We start from the raw sequence: 26160 nt of genomic DNA on the forward strand, positions 1-26160 counted from the left end.
CACTCGGGGCAATAATGCCTCTCGGGACAATAATAAACTGTCCCCAGATGTGCAGACCAGAGGGACAAAACTCAGTACCCAGGATGTAGCAGTTCTGTGCTTGTGGGTGTGTTTCTCTGCCAAAAAAAACAAAAAACAAAAAAACCCACTGAAGTAAGAAAGGCAGGTAGGTAAATCCTTATGGGGTAACAGGGAGGAGAAAACCAGCTCTAAGAGCTGGAGATGGCCTGGGTGTTGTCAGGGGCTAGATTAGAACCAAGGGTTTCTCCTGTAAACACAAACAATTTTCCAGAATGCCGATATCAGACCAGCCTCCTCTGAGCCAGGGATGAATCGAGATCAAATGCAAGGCCATTTCATCATCTTCATGCACTAAGACAAGGTCACAGTGCAAACCGTAGGGCTGGCCGACACCCCCACCCCGGCTGTACCCATTACCCATGGCGGCTGCTCCAGCACATGACTACTCACAGCACTCCATCAAGTCCTCCCTCCCATGAGGCCAAGTGGACCCAGATGCATGTCCCTTCCCCGCCCCGCCTCTGGACAGCATCCAAGCCAGAGCAAAGCCCGTCTTCCCTGAAACCTCCCCAAAGGAGCTTCCATGAGCCTAAATCCCACAGTCAGGCCTTTCTAGAGACTGCAGTGCAGGGTGGGGGGTTGTGTAGGTTTGGGAAGTGCTAGCAAAGGGGCGGCTTGGGGTGGGGGGGAGAGAACAGCACAGAGGAGGCAGGAAGAGTGGGTGGGGAAGAGGCTAGGGATTTCCACAGGCAGGAAGGAAAGGGGACAGGGTGGTGTAGGGGTGCGGGAGAGGGGGTGGCTGAGCTGTGGCTAACAAGTATGGGAAGAGACCCAGTGCCTAAGGACCCAGAAGCAGGCTTGGGGTTCGAGCCCAGATGGAGGCTCGGGTGGGAGTAGGACGGGAGGAGTAGGGCTGTGGGGAGACGCCAGACAAAGGGAGGGCAGGATTCTAGCAGGCCTGGAAGCAGCAGGCAGAGGGGAAGAGGAGAGGGAAGTAGGGCTTTGGCTGGAGCAAGAGAGCTGGAGGCTTGGGGATGCTTGTGTGCTGCTGGAGAGATGGGAACAGCTGGTAGAGGGTATTCTAAGAGGAGGCAGGGGCCGGGATGGAAGTGACAGGAAGGATCCCCCTTCCTTTGTGACTGTAAGAAGATGAGGTAAATTGGGGAAGGGGTGTTGATGGACCTCCAAGACCCAGAGTCCCCATTCTCTTTGTGAGTATCTCTTCCAGGAAGAGGTGTATGGGGTGCACAGGGGCACATGTAGGAGCAGGTGACCATTCCCTCCAAGGCCTGAGATCTAGAACACCCTTGACCCAAGGACCCGGGACAAGGCTGGCCAATGGCCACCCTGGGGGGAAGGCTGCACCAGGGAGTCTGGCTTGCACAAGGCCACAGGCAGCCAATCTGTCACAGAGATACTGGGAGAAGGGTGGCTGTAGCAAACAGACGGGTCCCGGGTCTAGACATCCAAAAACCGAGTTTCTATGGCAACTGCCTCTGACCTGCGTATCCCACAAATGTTCAGCTTCAGCAAAGCACTTTTTGAGCACCTGGCCCGGGTGGTCCTGGCCCCGGGGAGCCCATAGTCTCGTAGGCGAAACTGAAGGGAGACACACTCATGCAAGGGTTTGGGGTGAGGACAGGGCTAGGATGCTCGGGACTCACCTGTGGGAGCAGGGATGACTTTCAGGGATGGCAGCACGTCCACCGGGAGCTGCCCAAGGGGCTGGGAGCGACCTCGGGGATGCTGTGAGTAAAAGGAAGCCCGGGGTGGATGGGAAGATCAAAAAGCAGAGGTGCTCCCAGGTCCCTGGTGGGGCCCGCTGTAAGATGGGGAACCTTCCCTTCACCACATATGTGTATTTCTGTCAGGTTCCGAATGGTTTAAATGTTTATCATGAACGCTATTCACCTGATAACTTAAATTCTCGCGACAGCCAAATAACGGAAACAACCCAAATGTCCATCAAATGATGGATGCATAAACAAAAGGTAGCCTATCCGTACAGAGGACAATTATGCCACCATAAAAGGGAACAAACCATGGCCACGTGCCTCAGCGTGGCCGACCCTTGAAACCTCACATGAAGTGAAAGAAGCCAGACACAAAAGGCCACATGCTGTATGATTCCATTTGTACGAAATGTCCAGGAGAAGCAAATCCATAGAGACAGAAAGAGGATTAGTGGCTTCCAGGAGCTGGGGGAGGAGGGAACGGCCCATGGGTACAAGGGTTTGTTTCTAAGATGATAAAAAAGGTTCTGGAACCAGCGCATGGCGATGTAAGTACCAAAAGCCACAGAATTATAAGCTTTAAGATGGGTAGAATGGTGAATTTTATGGTATGTGAATTTGACCTCTATTTTTTACAAAAATGGATGAGCCAGCCAGGCACCTGTGCCCTCGGACCCGTAGACCCCATCTCTGAACTAGAGGAAGAGCTAAATCAACTGACTGAAACAAACTAGTTTATACGTAGAAAAAACACCCCCTCCCCAATTCCACCCTGCCCATTCTAGCAAAAACGACATCTGCTTTCTGGCCTTAGGGAGAACCACAGTGTCCCCATAGCCCGTTCAGGTCACATCATTCATTCATTCATCCAATACATATTTTATAGGTGCTATGAAGTGCATGAAGGTCCTGCTTTCTCAGATCTCCACTCAGAAAGAGGAAGGCAGACAAGGAGCAGAAGCACATTTACAAGATAGCCACAGACGCCCTTAAAAAACCACAAAGCAGGATGAGGGGAAGGTAAAGGAGGCTTGGCTGTGGAGTCTCCCTGTGAAGCCCTCTGTGCCTGGGAGCCAAAGGACCTGTCATCCAGAGGTGGCTCAGTTACTGTGACCTGCACATGTGTCTAGGGCCACCATGGAGACCCCCATGCCTTGAGAGCAGGAGTCCTCCAGACTCTGCCTGCCACTGACCTCTGGCCACTCCCCTTCCAACCACATGCAAACCTGTCCCAGTCTTTCTAGCCTCTGGCCCTTGTCCCATTGGGTCCCCTCTGCCTGTAACTTTCTCACCCTCTACCCCTGCCCTCTACCTGATATATCCTACCCAATCTCTAGGTTTTAGGCTTAGATGTGGTTTCTCTAGGAACCTCTCCCAACTACATTGCGGATCCCTGCCTGGGGTCAGCCGACTCCTCCGGGCATCCTGGTACTGACCAATGATATTGCCAATGTTTGGATCAGGTAAGCATCCCCGGTGGACCCTGAGCCATCAGGACAGGAGACGGCCTTGGTCACCGCAGAGTTCCAGTCATTGCTCGCTGGAGGGGTCTGAAATGAGGAGCTGAAATTAACACGTGGAACTTGCAATATTAAGGAACATAAAGTTTATAGTCGTCTATAAATGTTAAACGTTCATAATACACCTGATAATTTAATTGAGGCAGAACTCATTAAGTCAAAAATAGAAATAAAAGGCTTTCACGAAACTCTCCTGGATAATATGTTTTAGTTCATTTTATATTCAGGGAGTGTCTATTATATGCCGGGTCCTAGAATACATAGTGCAAAGTACTTCATCGTACAAGGTCAAAGGCGAAATCAGTAAACAAAGCCCTTTGGTGGGCTGGTTCTCTCTCTCCTTCACACACACACACACACACACACACACACACACACACACGCAGCTACCTCAGACAGCAGCAGCCGGGAGTGCTGGTCATCAGGGAGTGCGTGGAGCAGATGACAAAGTACCTTTGTTTGCTCCAGCAAGTGCCATGTGGGAACTGAAGCCAGCAGCCAGCGTGCTGATGGACGGGGAGGGAGGAGGCAAGCCTCCCTGTGAGCTGCTGGAGGAAGAAGGGTGGGTGCAATCTTGAGCTGGAGGCACAGGTGTCCCCCACACTTCCCTGTGGTATAACATCTCTTTGGGGCGAGGAGCCATTCTTACTGGGGAGGACATACAGACGCAAAGGGGTAGTGACTTCTGACACACAGACACAATTCCTATTAGTGGCAACCTCAAATTCATGTCAATGTACTTTTCAAAAATTTGCATTTTTCCCCTCATTATAGAAGTTTCATGTACATCCTAAAGATATTTGGAGAAAGAGATAAAAATGAAAAATAAATCAGTTTCCCAGAAACTGCAGATGTGTGCGTGTGTGGGTGTGTGTTTTTCAACAGAATTGAGATTGTAACATTTCACAGGGGTTTTTACTTAGCATTGTAAGATTTCCTCAAGGCACTGTGTTCCTAGCAGCCATTGCTAACAGCTACTCGATCGGCAGCTTCATTGTATACCCACCCCCACCACCACTGACCTGGGGACACAGCAAGCATTCACTAAACGTGTGTTGCATGAATGCTAAACAGCTAATATTTCACTGAGGGAATATATCATTATCTACTTGACCACTTCCTGCCATCGGACCTGTGGGTTGTTTCTAATAGCTAGCTATTATAAATCATGCCATGATAAACTGTGCAGTTAGTTATATCTGTGTCTCAGTGATCAAGCAAGTGAAGAATCCCCAGAAGGGGCTATTATTACCCAGTCAAAGGGTAATAATAACCAGGCTGCTGGTTCCTCTGCCAGCAGGCGTGGTTTGTTTGGTGTTTTTAAACCAATGTCTGCATCATTTTAAAAGCTAGAAGTTATGTAAATATTCCCTTATCCCAACCCCAATAGCCAAGTCAGCCAGAATTTACATTTTGTTTGGCTTAAGTGAGTGCAGTCTCCTTTAGGAATAACATTAAATCTTGACATTTATGCGCAATATGAAATATACACCTTTGAGCAGCCGAGACGATGGACTCTGACGTGAACTGTGTTTGAACAGCAGTGACTTGTACTGGAAACAAAAGGACAGAGGTAAGGTGGGGGGGTGGTTTACAATTTCCTTCTTATACGCAGAAAAATGAAACTGAGAAACTCAGGGAGATGACGCTCCCATATATTAAGCACATCTCGGGTAAATACCGTGGCAGTGAGCTCCATACTGCCCACAGTCGCACTTGAACCAAACCCAAAGGCATTTAAGAAATTCTCAGTCTGTATGTACTGCCATATAAATGGGAGAGAGTTAAGAGTTCAAGGGCTTGATCCAATTACCTAATTCAGCTATAATTTAATAAAGGGTAATTAAGTATTGAAGATGCTAGCTCATTAAAGACCATTGTACAAGAAGCAGCTTTAAATACTAGCCACCCCACAGAGAGCAACCTGATTGGGCTCTACCAGAGAAGTGAGGTTTCAGATGGCTTTTACATGAGAGGTTTATAGACTCATGAATGTTTATGGTCTTTAAATTTGGCTCCTGTGCTTATAGGACTCAGATGACAACTTTGGGCATGACGGCAGCCAGGTGTGGCTATGATAATCGCTGGGTCCCCAGCTGAGGCTGCCCTGTGTTTCAAGTACAGGACTGAGAATCGGGGAGCTGGGCACCGTGGTGGACAGAGCTCCACCACGGACATGCTTCCAAACCCCATTCAAGGCACTGCCTCTCCCTGTCTCAGATCCATCGTCCTTTCAGGGAGGACGTTAGATTGGATGGTCTCAGTGCACCTTCCATTTCGACTAGCAGTGACAGTCAACGGTACTGGGTATTTAATTATGTGCCAGGTACCATTTCAAAAGCTCTATGGAGACAACCCTTGATACCCCAATCCCGCCCTGGGCTTCAGACTGACTGTGGCTTCAAGTATTGGTTGAAACCCTAATCAAAATTTCTGATTTTGGGGGCACCTGGGTGGCTCAGTTCGTTAAGCAACTGCCTTCGGCTCAGGTCATGATCCTGGAGTCCCGGGATTGAGTCCTGCATCGGGCTCCCTGCTTGGCGGGGGGTCTGCTTCTCCCTTTGACCTCTTCCCTCTCATCTCTCTTTCTCTCATCCTTTCTCTCTCTCTCTCTCAAATAAAAAAATAAAATCTTAAAAAAAATTCTGATTTTTTTCCCTCTGTTGGCCACTTCATTGTTGAGATTTTGTAAACTTTGAAATACTAGACAATTTGAATAATCTTAATCAACATATCTGGGCACCTCCCCCTTCCTCCCAGAATCACACTATGGGGACAGGGGTGGCAGCTTTGTTATACGGGATGCACAGAGCAAGACCCCCGACTCCCATCCCATGTGGGGAGGTCTGATCGCCTCCTCGAGAAGCTGGGTCACCCTCCCATAAGGCTGTGCAAACGTGGTCACGGTTTGAGTGGCTGCAACCAACTCCCCAACCTCTCCCCTGGGAGCATGTGAGCTGCTGGGAGCAGGGACCACGTTTAGATTCAACTCTGCTGTCCCTGATGCCTGGCCCCGGGGCCTGTTAGGTGCTCAAAACAATGTTGAGAGGCATGAATGGAAGGAAGAGAGGTGGAGAGGGGACAAGGAAAGAAAGGTGGGAAGGATAGCTCTGGACAGAATGAATCGATGCCTTGTGCATAAGTGAGTAAACGATTCAGGCCCGCCTGGCACACCAGTGATGAGTCCAACAGTGCGGGGCTCCCTTCCAACAAGCCCAGAATTAAAGTGCCATCCCCAGGTCCCAAGGTGGCTGGAATCCATCTCTGTCAGACTGGCTGCAAACACAATGCCAGAAACCAGACTGAGCCAGAAAGATGCTGGGGAACGAGCCCCCAGGGCCTCACTATCCTGGCTGTGTGGCTGCTGTGTTCCCATGACCTCGGTTTGTATCCAGGGCAGAGGAAGGAGACACAGAGGCAGCCACCGAACACCCTGGGGTTGGGGTCTCTCTTCGGGGGTCTGCACCGCGCTACAAGGAACAGTGCTCAGTTTCCTGTGTAGAGAATTACATCCTCACGTGGGCAAAGACTTTTCTCTGTCAATCTCCCTTTGGGGAAGATGAAATAACTTATCGTTATCTCATTTCACAGAAGAAGGGAAAAAACAAAAAAGGCTTTGAAACAAAGGGCCATTTTCCCAGAGGTTGTATAGCTCTAATGAGGCCATGTACAGCTAAACCCCTGCCCCTCTGAGCCCCCCAGGGCTCCACCCAGCAAACACTGTGCTCTGGTTTGGCTCTGATGCTCTCCATCCACCCTTCTAGGACAGAAGCCCTCCCCTGCTTCTGGGAGAGCCCTGCTCCACTCTCTCTACAGGAGGATTCCTCATGCCACTTCCTCCAGGAAGTCTTCTCAGATTACTCATGCTCCCTCTACATGTCCGTCGTGGCCGGATCCACGCCTCTCCTGTGGGCTTTAACAGAATTCAACACACTAGGTGGTTATTGTCCCCCTGATGTCATTTCCTCCCTCAGGTAATTCATTCTAGAAAATTTATAGGGCACCTGGAGAAGGGGAGATGGAGTCTGGGATGTGGGTCGAATTGTGCAAGGCCACACAGAAAGCTAGATTAGAAGCCAGGCAGCAGTGTGTGTGTTCGTGCAGTGACTATTTAGAGAGAGTTGCCACAGGACGCCCAAGTGGTAAGCTCTTTCCAACACCCTTCTTCATGGGAGCTCACTTCTGCATGGTGTTTGGACTTTTGCCCATCAGGTTCATGACGGCAGGTGTAACTCAGTAGCCTGCCAGGTACGAGCCCAGCAGCCACCCATCTTCACAGACAGATGGACCCAGTTCTTGGCTGTATGCCTCCAAGAGCTGAGGAATAGATCATTTCCATTCTAGCACCTTCCTTCCCTGGTCTGTTTATGGAGTACCCCTTCCCCCCCACTGGATAGCTAGGCGGGGCTCCTTTTGAGGACCCAGCCATTCAAGAGGGGCCCTGAACGGCCAGATCTGCCTCCAAAGAGTAAGTAGCTTAATTCCTTGCAGCCTCACTTTCCTTGGCTGCCATGTGAGAGTCTTACCAGTTCACAGGTCGTTATACACAATGGGCGTAGGGATGGAGCACAGCTCCTGGCCTGCAACAGGCACTCCATGAATGGCAGATGTATTATTCTCATTATTGTTACATGGGATCTCTGTGTGGCCTTTGTAACTAAGTTTTCTTTTAGAAGACAAGGCATCAGGAGGAGCTTGGTTCTGGGCATCCAACGTGAGTAACCCAGCAAGCCCCTTGGTGCTTCTGCAGCTCAGTTTTCCCGTCTGTAACGTGGGGATTGTCTTACCTGCTCTCCTCTCCTACAGATGCAGCGATGCACATGAAAACGTCTTTTTTTTTTTTAAATATGCATCCCAGAATAAAAATACATGTTGTTACCGCCCTGCTTAAAGTCTCCGGATGGCTCCCTATGGATTCTGGGAGAAGATCCAAATTCCCAGGGCACCGTTCACGGAACTTTGTGTGATGGGGCCGTTCTCTGCTTCTCCAGCCTCCATGAGTGGCAGTCAGCCTGCTCCCTCCCACCCAACCCCACATTCTCCATGTGCAGGAAGGAGGGGGCTTCTCCCAACATGCATCCATCACATCAGGCTATGCTCCAGTGACTCGCTTATGTGAGTCCCTGAGGGCTGGCGCTGTCTCGCTTATCCTTGCGTCCCCCAAGCCAGCCCTCGGCCAGCTCAGACTCGCTCCGCGTCTGGTGCAAGAACGGATGAGGTAGAGTGGGGTGGGCGGTGTCTCAGGCAGAGCTGTGTCTGTCCTGTCCAAACTGGCTCTTCCCTGAGGGCTCAGGCCCTCGTGGGAAACGGGCTGGGGCAACTGCGATGTCCTCTTGGGCCTGGACCCACAGAGGACACCACTCAGGCCGCCCTAGGAGGCCTGGGAGTGAGCCAGAGGGGAGTGAAATTCCCCCTCAGTCCACAAAACAGCCCAAACACTGGGATCCTGGTTACAGGCCTGCAGTGGGGAGAGTTGGGGAAGTGAGGGGAGGAAAGAAGGGGGAGGAGAGGAGGGGAGAGAGATGACTCTAGGACCAAGGCCACCTCCCTGCTTTTCCCTCTAAAACTGGGGAGGCACCTGACATAAGTGTTGAGAATGCTTTCCAGGACCAAACCCTCTATACTGCCCTGCTCCATATAATTTTCTTGCCCCTCTGTGCCTCAGTTTTCCCATCTGTAGAAAGGGATGATCAAAGTGAAGTAGCCCCTGGATAGCAGGGCCGGGAGATGACTCCACTGTTGCGAGTGCCAGGAGCCGTGCCTGTGCCCTGAAGTGTCAGCTGCCGGTCTGAACCTCCAGGAACCTCAAGCGTCACCATCGTCAAACATGTGGATCCTTCCCACATCGCCCTGCCTCCATTATCTTTCTGCTCAAATATCACCAATGCATTTCTCTACGAGTTTCCTCTTAAAGGAAAACAACACAGGACTGAGCTTTTCAAGCAAATCAATCACCACCCATACACACGAACGCCTCATAGCTCCTCATTCCCCTCAGGAGGAGGTCTGTATGCCTTGGTCTGGCCTCCAGTGTCCGCCATTATCTGGCCCCAGCTGCCCCTTCTCAGTGTCCTGCTGCCCCTCCATGTCCTTCTCCCAGCCACACTGACCCCTGGCACTTGTTTGTGATGCCTCAGCTTCCTCATCATTTGCCCCCACCCCTGTGACCCCGCCTCTCCAGCTCTGTGGGGTCCTGTAAGGCAGATCTATGTGGCACCTCCTTCCATATGCGTCTCTGGGCTCCTGAGGTCTGGGAACAGTATTTCCTTGCAAATAATAGCAGTAGTCATCATAGCACTAATAACAATAATGACATTTACTATAAGAATGCTAATGGCCGGGGCGCCTGGGTGGCTCAGTCCATTAAGCATCTACCTTCAGCTCAGGTCATGATCTCGGGGTCCTGGGATCAAGCCCCACATCATGCTCCCTATTCAGCATCCACTGCTTGTGTACTCTCTCTCTCTCTCTCTGAAATAAATAAATAAAATCTTAAAAAAAAAAGAATGTTAATGGCCAATACCATGTACTCCCTTTTACGAACCAGAGACCATGTAAAGTGACTCCCCATAGCTGAGGGGCAGCCCTGCATTGGCTTACCGGCATGGATCTGGACATAAACTGCCTGGGTTCAAATCCCAGCTCCCACTTTATGGAGGGGGATCCCCAGCCAGTTACGTAACAGCTCTGTGCCTCTATTGTCCCACCTGTGGACAGGGTTGGTAGCTGTTGTCAACACAGAGCTGCCAGGAGGTCTCTGAGTAGCCACAAATACTGGGAGGTGTGGTCAGCACATGGGAAGCTCTAGACACATGTTGCTGTTACTGAAGCCTCCTCATGGTTTACTCACAGTGACTCTAGAAGGAAAGCATCTTACACACCATGGAACGAAGGCTCGGGGATGAGAGACTTGATGGAGGCCCCAGGTGGGACAGGCACCCCGCAGGACTATCCCTCATTGCTCAAGGTCAATACCTGTGCTTCTCTAACTCTTCTCTGCACTGAGAGCAATGACTGAGCTCTAACTCTGACATGTTCTCAGAATCGGTGCGGGATCACTGGAAACACAGGATCACAGACCCAGACCTCCTGCCCTATCTGCCCGTTGACAAGATCCCCGGGTGATCCTACATGCTTTGACCTTTGAGAAGCACTGCCCCACTCATGATGCTGCCAGGTACAGAAGGGCTGGGGCCCAGTCTGCCTCAGTCCCTGCTGTGCCCAGGGCTCAAGACAGCATCAAGCACAGAAGAAGTGTATAAGAAACATTGTTAGCTGACCTCAGGAAGGAAGATCACAGTCCCCAGTTAAATTCCTATTGTCCTCCTTCCAGGCGTAGTGTCCTGTGCTTAGGACAGGACTCCTGACAAGATGGGGATGTGGCCCCAAGTACTAATCAAGGCTCTGAACTAGAGGCCTGAGTTCTTGTATGTCCTGCAGTCCAGTCATCCCTCAACACATATTTCCTGAGAACAACCTTGAGCTGGCCTCCATGTCAGGTGTGGGGTTGTGAAGACGAAGGAAGGCTTCAGCCTCCTGCAATATAGCAGACAAGTTAACTTCCACATGGCTGGATAACATACTTAATGTGTCTTCTACATGAAGGGGTGAAATCAGGAGATCTGTGTGAGAGACAATGCCATAGCTGTCCCTGGAAGGCCATGCTGGTCTCTGCAAATGAGGAAAGTGGTATTGTACACATACACAGAGAGAGTCAGGGACCTGGAACTAAGACCACTATAGAAACCCAGCACGCTGGAAGGGCTTTTCCCTCTACAGAGGAGGGCTGGGTTGGAAAACTCCACTTTAGCACAAGAGATCACAAAGAGTCTGTCATTCCTAGCTGGAGCTCTAGGTAGGGCAAAAATCAATCAATCAATCAATCAATCAATCTCTCTTGAGAATATGTGCTGATGGGCCTTTACTCCATGGGAATTTGAGGTTGAACTTATATTATACAAATGGCCCCAAAACCTCAGTCAGTGAGTGAACAGAAAAAGGTGCCCCAAGTCAGTTAAACTGCTGGTTAGGGATCCTCCTAATATCTCTGATATCCTAGGCCAGGGATATTCCTAATTCACCTGGGCTGTAATATCCCTGATATCCTTGAGCTTGTAATACCCTTGGATTTACCCTTGCGGCTAAAGTGGAGTCACATAGGATTCCTACAGATAAAGCCCAGTGGCCAAGGTTACAGAACATTCAAGAGAATAATATTTCAGGGGCACCTGGGTGGCTCAGTGGGTTATGCCTCTGCCTTCGGCTCAGGTCATGATCTCAGGGTCCTGGGATCGAGCCCCGCATTGGGCTCTCTGCTCGGCAGGGAGCCTGCTTCCTCCTCTCTCTCTCTGCCTGCCTCTCTGCCTACTTGTAATCTCTGCCTGTCAAATAAATAAATAAAATCTTTAAAATAAAAGAGAATAATATTTCATGAATGAAGACATAAGACAGATAATCAGCAGGGTTAAGATCCTCAGGAATACCAAATAACAGAGCTATTGGATAAAGACCATAAAGTAGATTCATAAAATAATTAAAATAAGTTTTAATTTATATACACGACTTACTAAGGGCCAGGTTCTACTCTAAGAATTTGATATATATTGACTCACTTAACCTTAAAATAAGTTTAGGTGGGTAGGTATTACTGTAACTCTCATTTTAAAGGTGATAAAACTGAGTCACAGAAAGTTCTCATTGCCTGAATTTGAACCCTACGAGTCTAGCTACACTGCATAGAGTCTTCACACTGCATAAAAATAAATAAAAATAGTGAACTTGAAGATTGATCTGAAGAGATGACATAGTGTGTTACTTGGAGAGATCATTAGAAAACATGAAAATGATTGTGAGTCGCTGAAGAAAACATGGGACACTCCAACAATGTTACTATGAGTTCTGGAAGGAAAGAAAGGAGAAGGGTGGAAGGTAATATTCAAATATATAATGACAGAATGTTGCTGAATTGCTGAAAGATGTAAATCCTCAGAGTCAGGAGTCACAAGTTTCAGGTAGGATAACTAAAAAGAAACATGTCTTGTAGCAGAGGTCCAGAATCCAAAGACAAAGAGAAAATCCTAAAAGCAACCAGAAAGAAAGACAGATTAACCAAAAATACATGACAATTACACCAATAGCAAGCATCTTGATGGAATCCAGAAGACAATGAAATAACATTGTCATACTACTAAGAAGAAATAACTGGGGATCTAAGATTCTATGTCTACCTAAATGATCACTCAGTAATGAAAATAAACATATTTTCAGGCAAAGTGTAAGCTTAGTGATAAAATGCCTTGCTGATAAAATTCTAGTAAAGAATGTATTCCCTGGAGAACTAAATTAACCCCCCACCAAATATAAGAAGGAATGGTAAGCAAAGAAATTGGTAAAACATAAGATAATGACGAATTTGAGAAGTATAAAAATACAGAGTAGAAACATACTTCTGGGCAATATGAAAGACACAGAAGGAATTATTAGAATTAAAGCCATTTAAGATCTTGAGTACAGAAGGGAGGTAGAGATATTAGGCCAAGAATGCACACTGGAACTTTAAAGAGTTGCCACCAAAAGAATGGAAACCTGCCTCAGGTGAAAGGTGCAATAAGAAAACTTAGTCCATTTTATAGAGAGGTGGAAAAGAGAAAAAACAAGAAGCATAACAAAGCCAGGGTAGACAACAGACACAAAATAAGATGATGGAAATAAACATAGATATCAGTTATCATAACAATTATAAATGGACTAAACTTTCTATTAAAAAGACAGGGATCTTCCTAGGGGGTTTCCAAAAATACAGCCTTATCCTGCTACAGAGGCATACCTAAAATATAAGGGCAGAGAAATGTTGACCTTAAAAGAATAAGAGAAGTCGTACCAAGCAAACACTAACCAAAACAAACTCAGTATCACTATATTAACATAAAACAAAATAGACTCAAAAGCAGAAGCTTTGTAAACCAAAAATTCATAGCATAATAGGAAAATACTAGATTTGTGTGCATTGAATAATATAACCTCAAAATACACAAAACAAAATTAAGAAAATTAGAAATAGAAATTGCTTAAATCTCCCACCATAGTTAGATGATTAAACTCATCTTCTTCAGAACTCAACAGATTGAGCATACAAAAACACCAGTCTGGATAAATAAAATTTGAAGATCATAATTAACAAGCTTGATATAATGACAAACCTATTGGTCTAAAACCAATAATAATTAAACATGTATTATTTTCAAACGTACGTGGGGCATTTACAAAAATTGATCATCATCTTGGAAACAGAGCAAGTCCACACAAGTGAAAAAGATGGGGGGGGTTGTAATCAGTTTACTGGATCCCTTGAACAAAATGATGTCATTTTCCTGCCTGGGCCTTGGTTTCCTCAAATGAAGCAGTTGAACTGACTCATCTGCATGTCTCAGAATGGCTTTATTGTTTTTTCAATGTAATTTTGATCCCTCCATAGTTTCAATTCTGCTTAATATCACATGGATCAAGACAAATTCTTCTCTCGCATTGTAAAAACCTGTCAAACCCCTTTCATAATATAATGTCAGTTTTCTTTTCTTTCTTATCACTTAAGACGAATGATGCCTCTTTTCTATCTTGGCTTCACCCTCATCTTCCCAAGTTTGCTGCTGAGACAGATGGCCCATTCATCAAGTGTGCCTTCCTCTGTCTGCTCATGTTTATCTGCTCCTTTGATTTGTGAAAGAAATGGAGCAAATCAATCATGATGCAGTTCCTCAGTCATTGTCCACAACAAGGCAGCATCCTCTCACACTCTTCTCCTGACCCTTCCCATCCCTTCTCCACACTGATCCAGAATGGTCTTCCTAAAGCACACAGCCATTCCCCTTCTGGAAGAAACCTGTGGCTGTAAGGGGCCCTGAGCTCAAACACCTACAGTAGCCAGGTGAGGGTCCAGCTAGCTCACTGGGCTCTGTCCATGGTAGAGCCTAAATACTGATCATCCGCTTCTCAGCATCTAGACTAGGAAAACCTTGCTTTGCTGTTCAGAGGTTTTCTCATTGGTTTATTTACACCTCATCTGGTAAGCTTTAGAGTCTGGCAAATATCTGGAGGAAGAAATCAACCAGATGTTTGAAGACTACCCCCCAACACCCCATTCTCTAATTTTCCCTCTTTGGCCCCAGGGGAGGGCTTCTCCCTGTCCTCAGCAGTGTCATCTACTGGACCGGGCCTGGACTCACAGCCTGCCCCCAGGTAACAAAAGACCCCAGAGAAAAAGCTACAGTTGGCTCACCAAGATTCTCCCCTTCCCAGAATTGGGCTCCTCCAGCTCTCACCACTTAGCTGCTCCCTGTGGATTTAAATGGGTAATTTTTATATTTTATACAACACAGACTTTCTCATTGTTCTTGGCAGGAGTGGTTGTCCCCTGCCAACCAACCATTCTACCCAGAATTACTTCTCACTTTCTAGCCAAAAAGTCACTTCAGCTGGCTTCAGAAATCCCGAGGCAAGAGCAACAAGCACCTGGATGAAGGAGTGATGTGTCCACACCCACCTTGCTTTATTTGGTCAGGACATTACAGTGACCTCACCAAAATCTCCTACAAGACTGACTAGATAATTCTATTCTCTCTCATCAGTTACAGCCCTTCAAAAATCATGATCCTGTCTCTTCCTTAATGCCTGAGGAGAACGAGACACTTTCATTGATATTCATGTTTCTACCAGCAAAATCAAGATGACTTTGCCATCCTACTGTTCAATAGAAATCCTACCTCTCATTCGTAGTTCAGTTTGTTATCTTGCACTTTCTTCAAACCCTGCAATTCTTGCTTATGGAAAGAATCTTAGTGCCCTTTCCCAGTCCCTAGTCTATAGCCTAAATCCCACCATCTCTGTCATTTTAACAGTTCTGCAGACTTGACTTGGATATTCTTAGTATACTGAAGTCCTTGCATCACCAGAGAGATAATTTTGCTGTGTAAATAATGGCTATGAAAGTCAATGTGCCCGGCAACTCAGCAGGGCCTCAAAAATGTTAGCTCCCTCTCTAGAGGACGGTTTACAAAGTGGGTCACAAGAATCCCTCCCACTCTGTGTGCACATGCATTTGCAAAATGACTCCCCTACTCTTCCTGTCAAGAGAATCTAGCTCCCTACTCCTTGGACTGCCCTTGTAACAGACTTGGGTCAGTTGAAAGGGGGCAGAAGTGATATTGTGGGCATTTTGAACCAGGGCTACAGGGGCCTTCAAGGTGCTGCTCTCTTGGAACACTGCCTTTATGCCAGAAGATGCAGAATGACTGCCGCATGGAGTGGAACTGAGCATCCTCCGAACAGTCCAGCCACCTAACGGCTGGCACTAACTGCTAGACATGAGGTCATCTGATGATCCAGCCCCAGTCGAGCTGTCTGATGAGCATGGCCACGTGAATGACCCGGGTGAGATTGGCAAAAAAAGAAAAAACTACCCTGTAGAGCCAATCCAACCTGCTAGCCCAGATGAGTGAATACATAAAATGGTGGTTTTAAGCCAGTAAGCTTTGGGGTGGTTTATTACCCAACAATAGGTAACTAATACACTTTCTTTCTGCCAATTAATAGGCTTTCCTGATGGTGATGATGATTTATATCAAGCAGGTGCTTCCTTTGTGCCAGGCTCTATATAATTCTTACAACAACTCTATGCGTTAAGGACTATTATTGCTGATAAGGAGATCATGGACCCCATGAGGCTCTTTGCGTGAAGCTCCATGGCCAGCAGGGGGCAGAGCAGGGGCTGGGCCGAGGGTGCACTGGCCCCAGTCCAGCGCCTCACCTCTGCTCTCATGTTTCTCTCTCATCCAGCCATCCTCCAAGCATCCTCTACCCCGTCCCCTCATCCCACTTCCCCATAACTTCCCCCAGGACTCATACAAAATGAGTATTCATTTATGCAATAACATGTCCTCACACATTTTTAAATTAAAAATATTCGTTTCTAGAGCAAAGCAGACAAGACCTCTGCTCTTAAGGGCCTAAACGCATGCCCAGCACACACACTCTGAGCACGTTCACTCACATGGTTCTCCTTGGGGCAGCCTGTGGGGAAGGGTGTGTTGGGTGCATCTTAGAGATGGGGCCGAGGAAAATAAGGACGCTTGCTCAAGGTCACTCAGGGATAGAACCCACGATGACCTGACCCCAGACCTAAGCCTTCCCCAATTGACCACTGGACAACCCCCCCTTACCTCACAGCTCCTTGGGTATGGATGTCCCAAGTCTTCTCCAAACTAAAGGTCCCATTTCCTTTCTTGGCCCTTCTTAGGTCTTCAGTCCCAATAACTTTTCTCTTGTCAATGTTTATGTTTAAAGAGTGTTTTCAGCTGAATTGTGCACAGAGTGCTTGGCATCTGCCAGGCCCCGGGGAAAGGGCTGGCTCTCGGGGAATCCCACTCTCAGCTGGCTAAGAAAAGTACAAACAGAGGTGGCAGCTGGCTTGAAATCACAGGGGCAAGGGGTGGGTGACAAAAGGAATGAAAAGGCCTCCCTTGGTGCACACACTGCACCCAGGAGCAGTAATAATCAATGCTGGACAAATCAACAGATTCTACAGCATGAATCTGGTTTGCTCAGATGGACAGCAGGGTGGTCCGCGAGCAGACCAGGGGCCTGGGTATCAGACAGCACCCACCACTACATCACATGCCAAGTGACTTCCCTGCTCCAAGTCTAAATGTCAACAGCTGTGAAAGGAAGACAATGCCGATTTCTTGGCAATGTTACAGAATTAAGTGCGGCAACACGACCTACAAAACGGAAGGGAGCCTATGGAATGGGAGAAGATTTTTGCAGATGACATATCTGATAAAGGGTTAGTATCCAAAAATCTATAAAGAGCTTATAAAATTCAGCACCCTAAAAACAAATAATCCAGTTAAAAAATGGGCAGAAGACATTGAACAGACATTTTTCGAAAGAAGACATCCAGATGGTCAACAGACATATGAAAATATGCTGAGCATCACTTGGCAAGAGGGAAATACAAGTCAAGTCCACAATGAAAGGTCACCTCAGAATGGCTAAAATGTCGAACGGCTCACATGTACCACACAAGAACAGCTGGTGTTGGTGAGAATATGGAGAAAGGGGAACCCTCTTGCCCTGCTGGTGGGAATCCAAGCTGGTGTGGCCACTCTGGAAAACAGTGTGGAGGTTCCTCAAAAAGTTAAAAATAGAAGTACCCTATGACTCAGCAATTGTACTACTAGGTATTTACCCAAAGGGGTACATGTACCACGATGTTTATAGCAGCATTATCAACAATAACCAAATTATGGAAGCAGCCCGAGTCCATCAGCTGGGGAATGGATAAAGAAGATGTGGTACATATATACAATGGACTATTATTCAGCCATCAACAAGAATGGAATCTTGCCATTTGCAGCAATGTGGAGAGAACTAGAGAGCATAAAGCTAAGTGAAATCAGTTACTCAGAGAAGGACAAATACCACAGGATCTCACTCATATGTGGAATTTAAGGAAAAAAAAAAACAAGCAAAGGGGGAAAAAAGACAGAGAGAGGCAAACCAAGGAACAGATTCTGAACTCTAGAGAACACACTGATGTTACCAGAGGCAGGGCAGCGGGGGGAGGGGGGGCGGGGGGCGATAGGGGAAACAGGTGTTGGGGATGAAGGAGCACACCTGTCATCAGGAGCACCAGCCCATGTACAGACGTGCTGAATCACTAAATTCTACACCCAAGACTAATATTACACTAACTGGAATTTAAGTAAAGACCTGGAAGGAAAAACTAAAGAACAAAATGCAGCCTCATGTGTGAGAAGGCCCTGGAAGATGCCACATGGATGCAGCAGCACAGAGAACATGCTCAGAGTAGGGGCGTGTGCTGGACACCTGTGTGGACCCTTAGGAACACAGGTCTCATGGGCTTCATCCTAGGCACAGGCATCCTTCATCTCTAGAAGAGTACTGGGCAAACAGCAGGTGTGAGGAGACGTCATTGCATAAATGAATAAAGTAAGTAGCTGAGGTGTCCTAACTAATTTTATCAAGAATAAGAACACCATCAAATGCTTAGAACTTGCTATATGCCAGGCCTGTTCTAAGCACATTCAGTTCACTGCTCCCAGGAGCAGGTGAGATAGGTACTCTGCTCATCTCTGCTTTATTTGAAGAAATGAAGGCCCAGGGGACTTAAGTGAACTTGTCCACAGCTGGCAAATGGCTGAGACTTGCGCCGGGACCCATTACTTTAACCAGCAGGCCCTCCTGCCTCTACGAAATCATACAACAGGGACAGATGGTTGAATGGGACCGCTGCTCAATAGCACCGTACCCAGTATGATCGCAAGTGGTAGAAAGTCCGACTGAAGGATAAACGTCAAAATGTTGAAAGCAAACATTTCTTAAAGTTGGGATTCCATGTGCATTATTTATTTTTTTGTATTTTCCAAATGTACTCAAATAAATATATATCAATTTTTACAAGCAGGAAAGATGGTTATTTAAAATATATTTCTTAGGGCACTGGGATGGTTCTGTTGGTTAGGCTTCCGACTCTTGATTTTGGCTTAGGTCACCATCTCAGGGTCGTGAGATCGAGCCCCACGTTGGGATATGCATTGAGCATGGAGCCTGCTCTCTCTCTCCCTCTCCCTCTTGTCCCCTCAAAAATAATAAAATAAGAGGAGATAAAACAAGACAAAATATGTTTCGTAATATCTGCTCTGCTGGCCAGAGGTAAGCTCCAGATTTATTTTAAAGGCTATGATATTATCCGGGTTTTTCAGGCCATGTCTGGCAGGCTTCTAGTCTGACCCAGAACAGATGCTCAATAATGCTTAGCATCTTTCCCCACAGCAGAGAAGCTATTCTGTGCTCGCCCTACCTACGAGTCCCCCATGGTAGGCTTCTTCTTAAAGTGGACACATCCTCCCTAAAAACGTTCTGAACACAGCCTAACAGCAGCTCAATAATTTTGTTTCTTTACATTTGCTCTGAAGATGTTTCCCCCGAGGTTCTCATTTCTGGGTTCCCACAGTTAAATTTTTTGAATTTTACTGGGGGTGCCCCTTTGGGTTGCTGTCCAAGCACCAGCAGGTGGGTCTGGAAGAACATGGAGGCCCGTGGCGTCCTTTCCAGATCTCTAGTGGGGAGTCAGAGTAAAGCAGACCACGCCTCTCACCTGTGCTGCGTGGTCTTCGGTTTCTGGCTCTGCACAGTCAGTGAATATTGCTGGGAAACTCAACGAGGAGCACGCATAGGGGCACTTCACAAACTGTAAAGCCCCATCCAGAAACTAGAGGCAGGAAATACTTTCGAGGATCTCAGGCATGCGACCGCTAAGATGCCTACTATTTTTCTGAATGTTTGGTCTCCCTAATGCCCAATGTGGTGGTATTCGGAGGCAGGACCTCCATGAGGTGCTTGGGTCATGACGGGGGAGCCCCAGGATGGGATTCATACCCTAGAAAAGGGCGGCACAGAGCCCCCTCACCCCTTCCACTGTGGGCAGACAGAGCCAGATGTCAGCAACCACCCGCACAGAGCCCAACCGTGTTGGCACCCTGAGCTCAGACTTCCAGAATGGGGAGAAGTGCACGCCTGCTGTTCATAAGCCCCCGATCCATGGGCTTCTGTTACAGTAGCCCTGGTGGGTTGAGACAACGCAGGGGTTGGAAAAATGGGCAGGAAATTGAGAACCCAGCCTTAATTATTTTCAAGTCAGGAAAGTACATTCTATTAGGAATTACTTCCTTAAATCATATACTCACCTGAAGTTCATTTTATTTCTCAAATAGCAACTTCCTTTTAAGAGAAGGTCAGCTCCCTCTAGCTGGCTGGATGTGAGGATGGGTTCTAGGATGGTGCGGTCAGATGGTGGGGGTCAAAGCCCCCTGTCCCCCAACCCCGGCAGCCCTGGAAGCTGTCTCTTCAGGAGACCCCTCAAACAACCCCAGAGCTCCCCTACTATCCCTCCTGCAGGAACCTCTGGCTCCTGTGTCCCTTGCTGATGGGACACAGCCTCAGAAAGGAAATCACAAAGCCTGTGCTGGAGTCACCACATGCCTCTGGCTTCTAGGTCCCTCGTCTGCCCCTGGACAATCACAGTGGGCAGCCTCTATGTTTCTGGGCCCTCAGACTGTCCAGGGCTGCCCCAGTTGTCCCCACAGCCCATGGTGGGGGCCTCCACCCTCCTAGGGCATGCAGGGGTGGAGGATGAAGGGATGAGCTGGGCGGGTTTGCTCCCTTGAAGAGCACACGGCCTGGCAGGGAAACAGACTGGTGATATGCAGCAGAGCAAGGTGGCCGAGCCAAGGCTCTTCGGCATAGTGGGAAGCAGAGGCTGGGGACCCGAGTGCATGGGGGAGCAGGGTCTTCCCTAGTTCACTTACTTCTTATGAAAACCTACTTTCCCAGGAGGGAACCTGAGACACCTGCTCAAGGCCCCACGGCTGGTAAATGGTGTGGCTGGAATTCACACTCAGGCACATCTGGCCCCATCACTTGTTCTCAGATTTAGAAAATAAATCTTGATAAAAGATGGGTGACTCCATCACCTGAGTCTGTTCGAGGAGGTGCTCGGGGCTGAGAATTTTGAAGCCCTTGTGGTGAAGCAGACGGATCTTCCTAGGTCATTGAAGTCCCCAGCCCCCACTGTGTAAGGGAGCCAAAGCAGAGAGCCATGTCCTGATGGGACAGCCTGGCCACGGCATGACATCCTAATCTTCCTTCTAATGCCGTTTGTGATTCAGCTGGTCACACGGATTTCCCAGGGGCTGAGCCGGCTGCTGGTCCCCAGGTCCCAGCTAAGGCCAAACCCTGAAGACGCACATCACTTTCTCCACGTCCTCTTCCCCAGCATTTGAGGAGCCTCCAGACAGAGCTCTGGGGAAGGAAAAACCCCACAGCGCATTCACACATGTGCTTCATGGCTACAAGTGGCGAGCCTCTGAACACTCAGTGACTCACAGAGTGGCTTGATAAGCAAAGCCAGTCCCAGAGTGTTCCGGAGTAGCCTGCCCAAGGAGGCCCAGCCCAGCTTTGCCCAGGCCTCCTGAATCCTTATCCTTACCAGCCTCTCCCTGCTCCAATGGGAGATACAAGCAGGAGTCTGGAGAGAGGGAAGAAAGAAGGTTCCGGAATTTATTCTCCTTTCCATCAAAAGGTTGGGCAAAGGCAGGGCGGGCTCCTCTACCCAGTTCTCACCAACTCTTGGAATAGCAGCAACCTCTCCTTGCTCTGCAGCCCTTGGGTGGTGCAGCCCTTGGGTGGCCTCCTGCTCTTGCCCTCCTCTGTCCCCTCACCTAGCACCCCAGCAGCAAATACACCCCTTCAATCACCCACTTGGGGATATCACCTCTTTCCTGCCAGAACCGGGGGTGAAATGAAGAAGCTGAACCATGTAACCTCCAAGACTTGGCCTTCTTTTCCTGTCGACCCAAAACAGACAAACAGTTTTGGGGTCAAGCCCCCTTTAGGTGTGCAGAGATGAGGGGAGGAACTCAATGCCCAACACCTTCCACTCCCAGGAATGGGTGAGTGCAACCAGGGAAGATACATGGATAGAACAAGCAGTTCTCTGGAGGAAAAGACTTGGGGAGCCATGTGACTGCAGAGAAGCAGGGCAGATGGGTCTATGGAGGCCAGGCCCCCTGGCACCCCAGCCCTGGAGCCCTCTCACGTGACAACTACTGGCTCCTGCTACAAAGCAGGTTCTTCCTGTGTCCTCTGAGGTTATGGTCACTCCCACTGAAGCCCTTGCATGCAGCAGTGTTCAGACTCTAACTTAATAGTCTTCTGGTTCCAGGGGCTGGGAAACACCCTGGGGAATGTCAGCTGGACCTGTCCCTCTGGGAGCCAAATAGTGTCAGGACTGCTCTATGGGCATCCCAACTTTAAAAATCCAAACTTGGAGAGTCTGAAAGTGTCAGCTGTCAGCCAGGCCAGCAAGGACCCACACCCCAGAAGCTGACCTTCGCCATCTGCTAGTCTCTGCACAAGAGAGCCAGGTTGCCATTAAATCACTTCTTCCAGGCTCCCTCACCTCTGTGCACCCATGGGACCTTAACACTTCTATTATCCTGGTCACCCGTCTCTCCTCCAGGTGTGTGACCTCCCAGTGGTTCACCTTTCTCACCTCTGTCAGCATTCAGAACAGGCAATCAGGAGAAGTCGGGAAGTAAGTGAATGAATGAGTGAGTGAGTAGGTGAGTGAGTGAGTGAGTGAGTGAATGGGTGTGTAAATGAGTGAGTAGATGAATGAGTGAGTGAGTAGGTGAGTGAATGAGAATAAGTGAGTTAATGAATGTGTGACTGAGTAAGTGAAAGAGGGAATGAGGTAATGAATGTGCGAGTAAGTGAGTGAGTGAATGAGGGAGAAAGTGAGTTAAAGAATGAGTAAATGAATGAGTGAATGAGTGAGTGAGTGGATGAATGAGTGAGTGAATGAATGAGTGAATGAGTGTGTGAGTGGATGAATGAATGAGTGAGTGGATAAGTGAGTGAATGAGTGAATGAATGAGTGAATGAGTGTGTGAGTGGATGAATGAATGAGTGAGTGGATAAGTGAGTGAATGAGTGAATGAATGAGTGACTGAGTGAGTGACTGAGTGGATGAATGTATGAGTGAGTAAGTGGGTGAGTGAGTGAATGAATGAATAAGTGAATGAATGAATGAGTGAGTGGATGAATGAGTGAATGACTAAGTGAGTGAGTGGATGAATGAATGAGTGAGTGAATGGGTAAGTGAGTGAATGAATGAATGAGAGAGTGAATGAGCGAATGAGTGGGTGCTCCTCCAGCATGCAACCTTGGAGGCAGATAAAAAGCCAATAAACAGAGTAGCTAGAGAGCAGGTGAGGGAATTTCTTCATTGTAGAAGGGCCCCAGCTCACACCTAAAGAGTGATGTAACCTGTCAATTTGTACCCAGTAATGAATCTGTGAATCTGGGTTCTGGGCAGTAGCAGATGCCAACATCACCAAAGAAGAGTCGGCCAGACTCACGTCTCCTGAGGGAAGGGCATGGCACTACCCTGCAGAGTCCAGGAGAAACCCCAGCTGAGCCTGGGTCGTACCAAAGCTCTAGGTCCAATGGTGATTCATGGACACACAGAAGACAGAGCAACGTGGACAACAGCACCATGGGGATACAACCAGTAAGAGCCTGCATGGGACACTGCAGGGCAAGCCATCTGCTTCCACTAACAGAATATTCCAAGACAAGAAAGATGAGTAGAGTCAACAAAACATGCCTCAAGTGCCCACTGATGGATGGATGGACAAACAAAATACACCCATATAGCAGATTGTGATTCAGCTTCAAACAGGAAGGGTGCTCGGCCAAATGCTACCACAGGGATGAAGCTTGCAGACACAGTCACAGAAGCAAAAACGCTGTATGATTCCATTCAGATGAGGTCCCTGGAGTAGTCAGATTCATGGACAGAAAGCAGATGGTAGATGCCAGGGGCTGGATGGAGGGGGCATAGGGAGTGAGTGTTTACCAGAGGGACAGAGCTTCAGTTTGGGATGATGAGAAAGTTCTGGAGATGGAGTGGACAGGGGATGGTTGGACAACAGCATGAATGTTTATTGGCTAAGATGCTAAATTACCACAAAGAGAGACATACTGGTCAACCAGAGTGTAAAGACCTTATTTAGATCCTACAAAACAAACTACCAAAAAAGAGTAGCTATTAATTCATAAGACAACTAGAAACTTGAAGACTGGATGTTTGATGAAGTCAAAGGATTGGTTTTTTGAGGTATGATAGCTTTTTAAAATATTTACGACTTCAGTGATAAACTGTCTGGTTTTACTTCAAAAGAACACGTATGGGGAGAGTGGGCGACGTATAGACAAAATGAGATTGTTCCTGAATGAACCAGGGCTGAAGCTGAGTGACAGCTACATGGGGGCTCCTTTTAAGATTCTGTCTACTTTTGTAAGTGTTTGCATTTTCTCATAAAAAAACAGTTCCCAAAATGATGCCAATGAATTTCTCTCTGCAGATGAGGACCTTCTTCACAAAATACAAATGTCCCTGGAGCTGTTCACCACGTAGTGTGAGAGAGTTACGGCAGAGGACTGTCCTAGTCACAGTACAGTAGAGCCCCCTGCCCTGAGGGAATGACCGCTCTGATGAGAGGGGAGGGTGAAGGAAGCAGGGAAGGCAAACAGGAACGGGAAACTGAGGCTCCGAGAGGTCCCATCTCCTGGGACCCCACCCCACGTGAGCACGGATCTAGAACAAGCATCCAGTCCGCCCCATTCCAAGTCACTGCCCATGGCTCCGCAAACCAACACTTGCAGAATAATCATCATGACACCCAGAAATACCAACATGAAGCTAAGAAAAGATGTCTCTGTGTCTAGACGGGCAAGTGTAGGGTCCTTATGAGAACGACACAGATAAGGTATCTGTGCTAAAAAAAAATAAAATAAAATAACAATGACATACCACTAGGGAAAAAAAATCACCAAGACAGACTGTGTGTAACAAATATCAGCCCTTCTAAAGGAAAAGTTCCAAGACGAAGAACAGGTCGGAGGTTCCCCTGCCCCACTATTCTCCCCACCTCTGCCCCCTCCACCCACCTTCCCTGTAACACCCTCGCACTGCTCCTCCTACTCCAGGCCCTTGTAACCTTGGGCCCTTTACTCCTTCTGCAGCTAAGGGCAGAGTGTCTGGGTGTGGGAGGTGTGGGCTTGGGGAGGGGACACTGGTGAGACTCCAGCTCCTCCTCCTGCTCTTCTCTGAGTCCTTTCCTTCCTATCTCTCCCACCTCTGAAGCAAAAATGAACACAAAACTAATACCTTCTCCTCCAACAGAATTTGCCCTACGGATCACCAGATGGACTGAAATACATGCTTGGGAGCGCCATCCAGAGAAAATTGAGCAACTGGGTCATGCGTTCATTCAACAAACACGGAGCGCCTAGTGTGTACCAGCCACAGTTCTAGGTGCTAGGTATATGTCTGCAGGACAACCAGGGTTAAGTTAGTTCTCGGAAGTATTCTGCATATCTGGGGATCCATGCACACGTGCACACAAATGTGAACACATGCAGGAGTGAGTGAGTGAAGGAGGGGAGAGAAAGGGAATAGAAGTTTAGCTTTTCAGCTTTCTTTGCTCTCCTGAATTCCTGCAGAAAGCCACAGGAAGTCAGCGAACTCCCATCTCAGAACCCTGGCAAAGCCGCCGATGGCCAGGGCCACCGGATTACCCTCCAACAGCCAGAGGCAGAGGGGGACACAGGCCGGGCTGACACCTGCCCAGGATGCAGCAGGGCCTGGGGTCCCGTCTTCCAGGCTGCTCAACCAGGTGACCCCACCCCTGCTGCCAGGAGGCCCCAGACCCGGAACATCAGGATGGGCAGCCCTTCCCACCTCACCTCCCATCCTGGAGGAGACCGTGGGGAAAATATTCCGAGCCTCCTGGAAGATCAAGCCCTCAAGACAAAACCGCCTGGCCCCTCTGTGGAGTGGAATCAGTTACTCCCTTCTAGATGTCTCAGATCAGATCCATCTGGAAAAGCTAGAAGGAAAGCCAAGTGTTGTCAGGAGGTGGAATGGGGAGGAGGGACACTGTCAGAGGGGACAAAAAAGGAGCAGGACCCTGGAGCAGAGTGCTCTTGTCCATAAGGATGACCCTCCACCCCTCGGTCCACTTGGGGTACATGGATTTTCTCTGGTGAGTTTTGGATTTCCTCAAAGTATTTTATGTCAATGTAAAGATCTTCAAAGAACAGCAAAGGAGAGTGGCAGGGGGACACAAAGCTACCGCTGTCCTCTGCGATGGGCCCTCTGCATATGCGGTCACTTCCCACCCTGACTGCTGTCCTGCACTGGACAAGTCCCGCTGGGAGGGTGTGGGAGGTCGGGTTGACCT

The sequence above is a fragment of the Lontra canadensis genome, unplaced genomic scaffold (genome assembly GCF_010015895.1).
Source record: "Lontra canadensis isolate GAN:19392208 unplaced genomic scaffold, GSC_riverotter_1.0 scaffold1, whole genome shotgun sequence".
NCBI classification, from domain to species: domain Eukaryota; kingdom Metazoa; phylum Chordata; class Mammalia; order Carnivora; family Mustelidae; genus Lontra; species Lontra canadensis.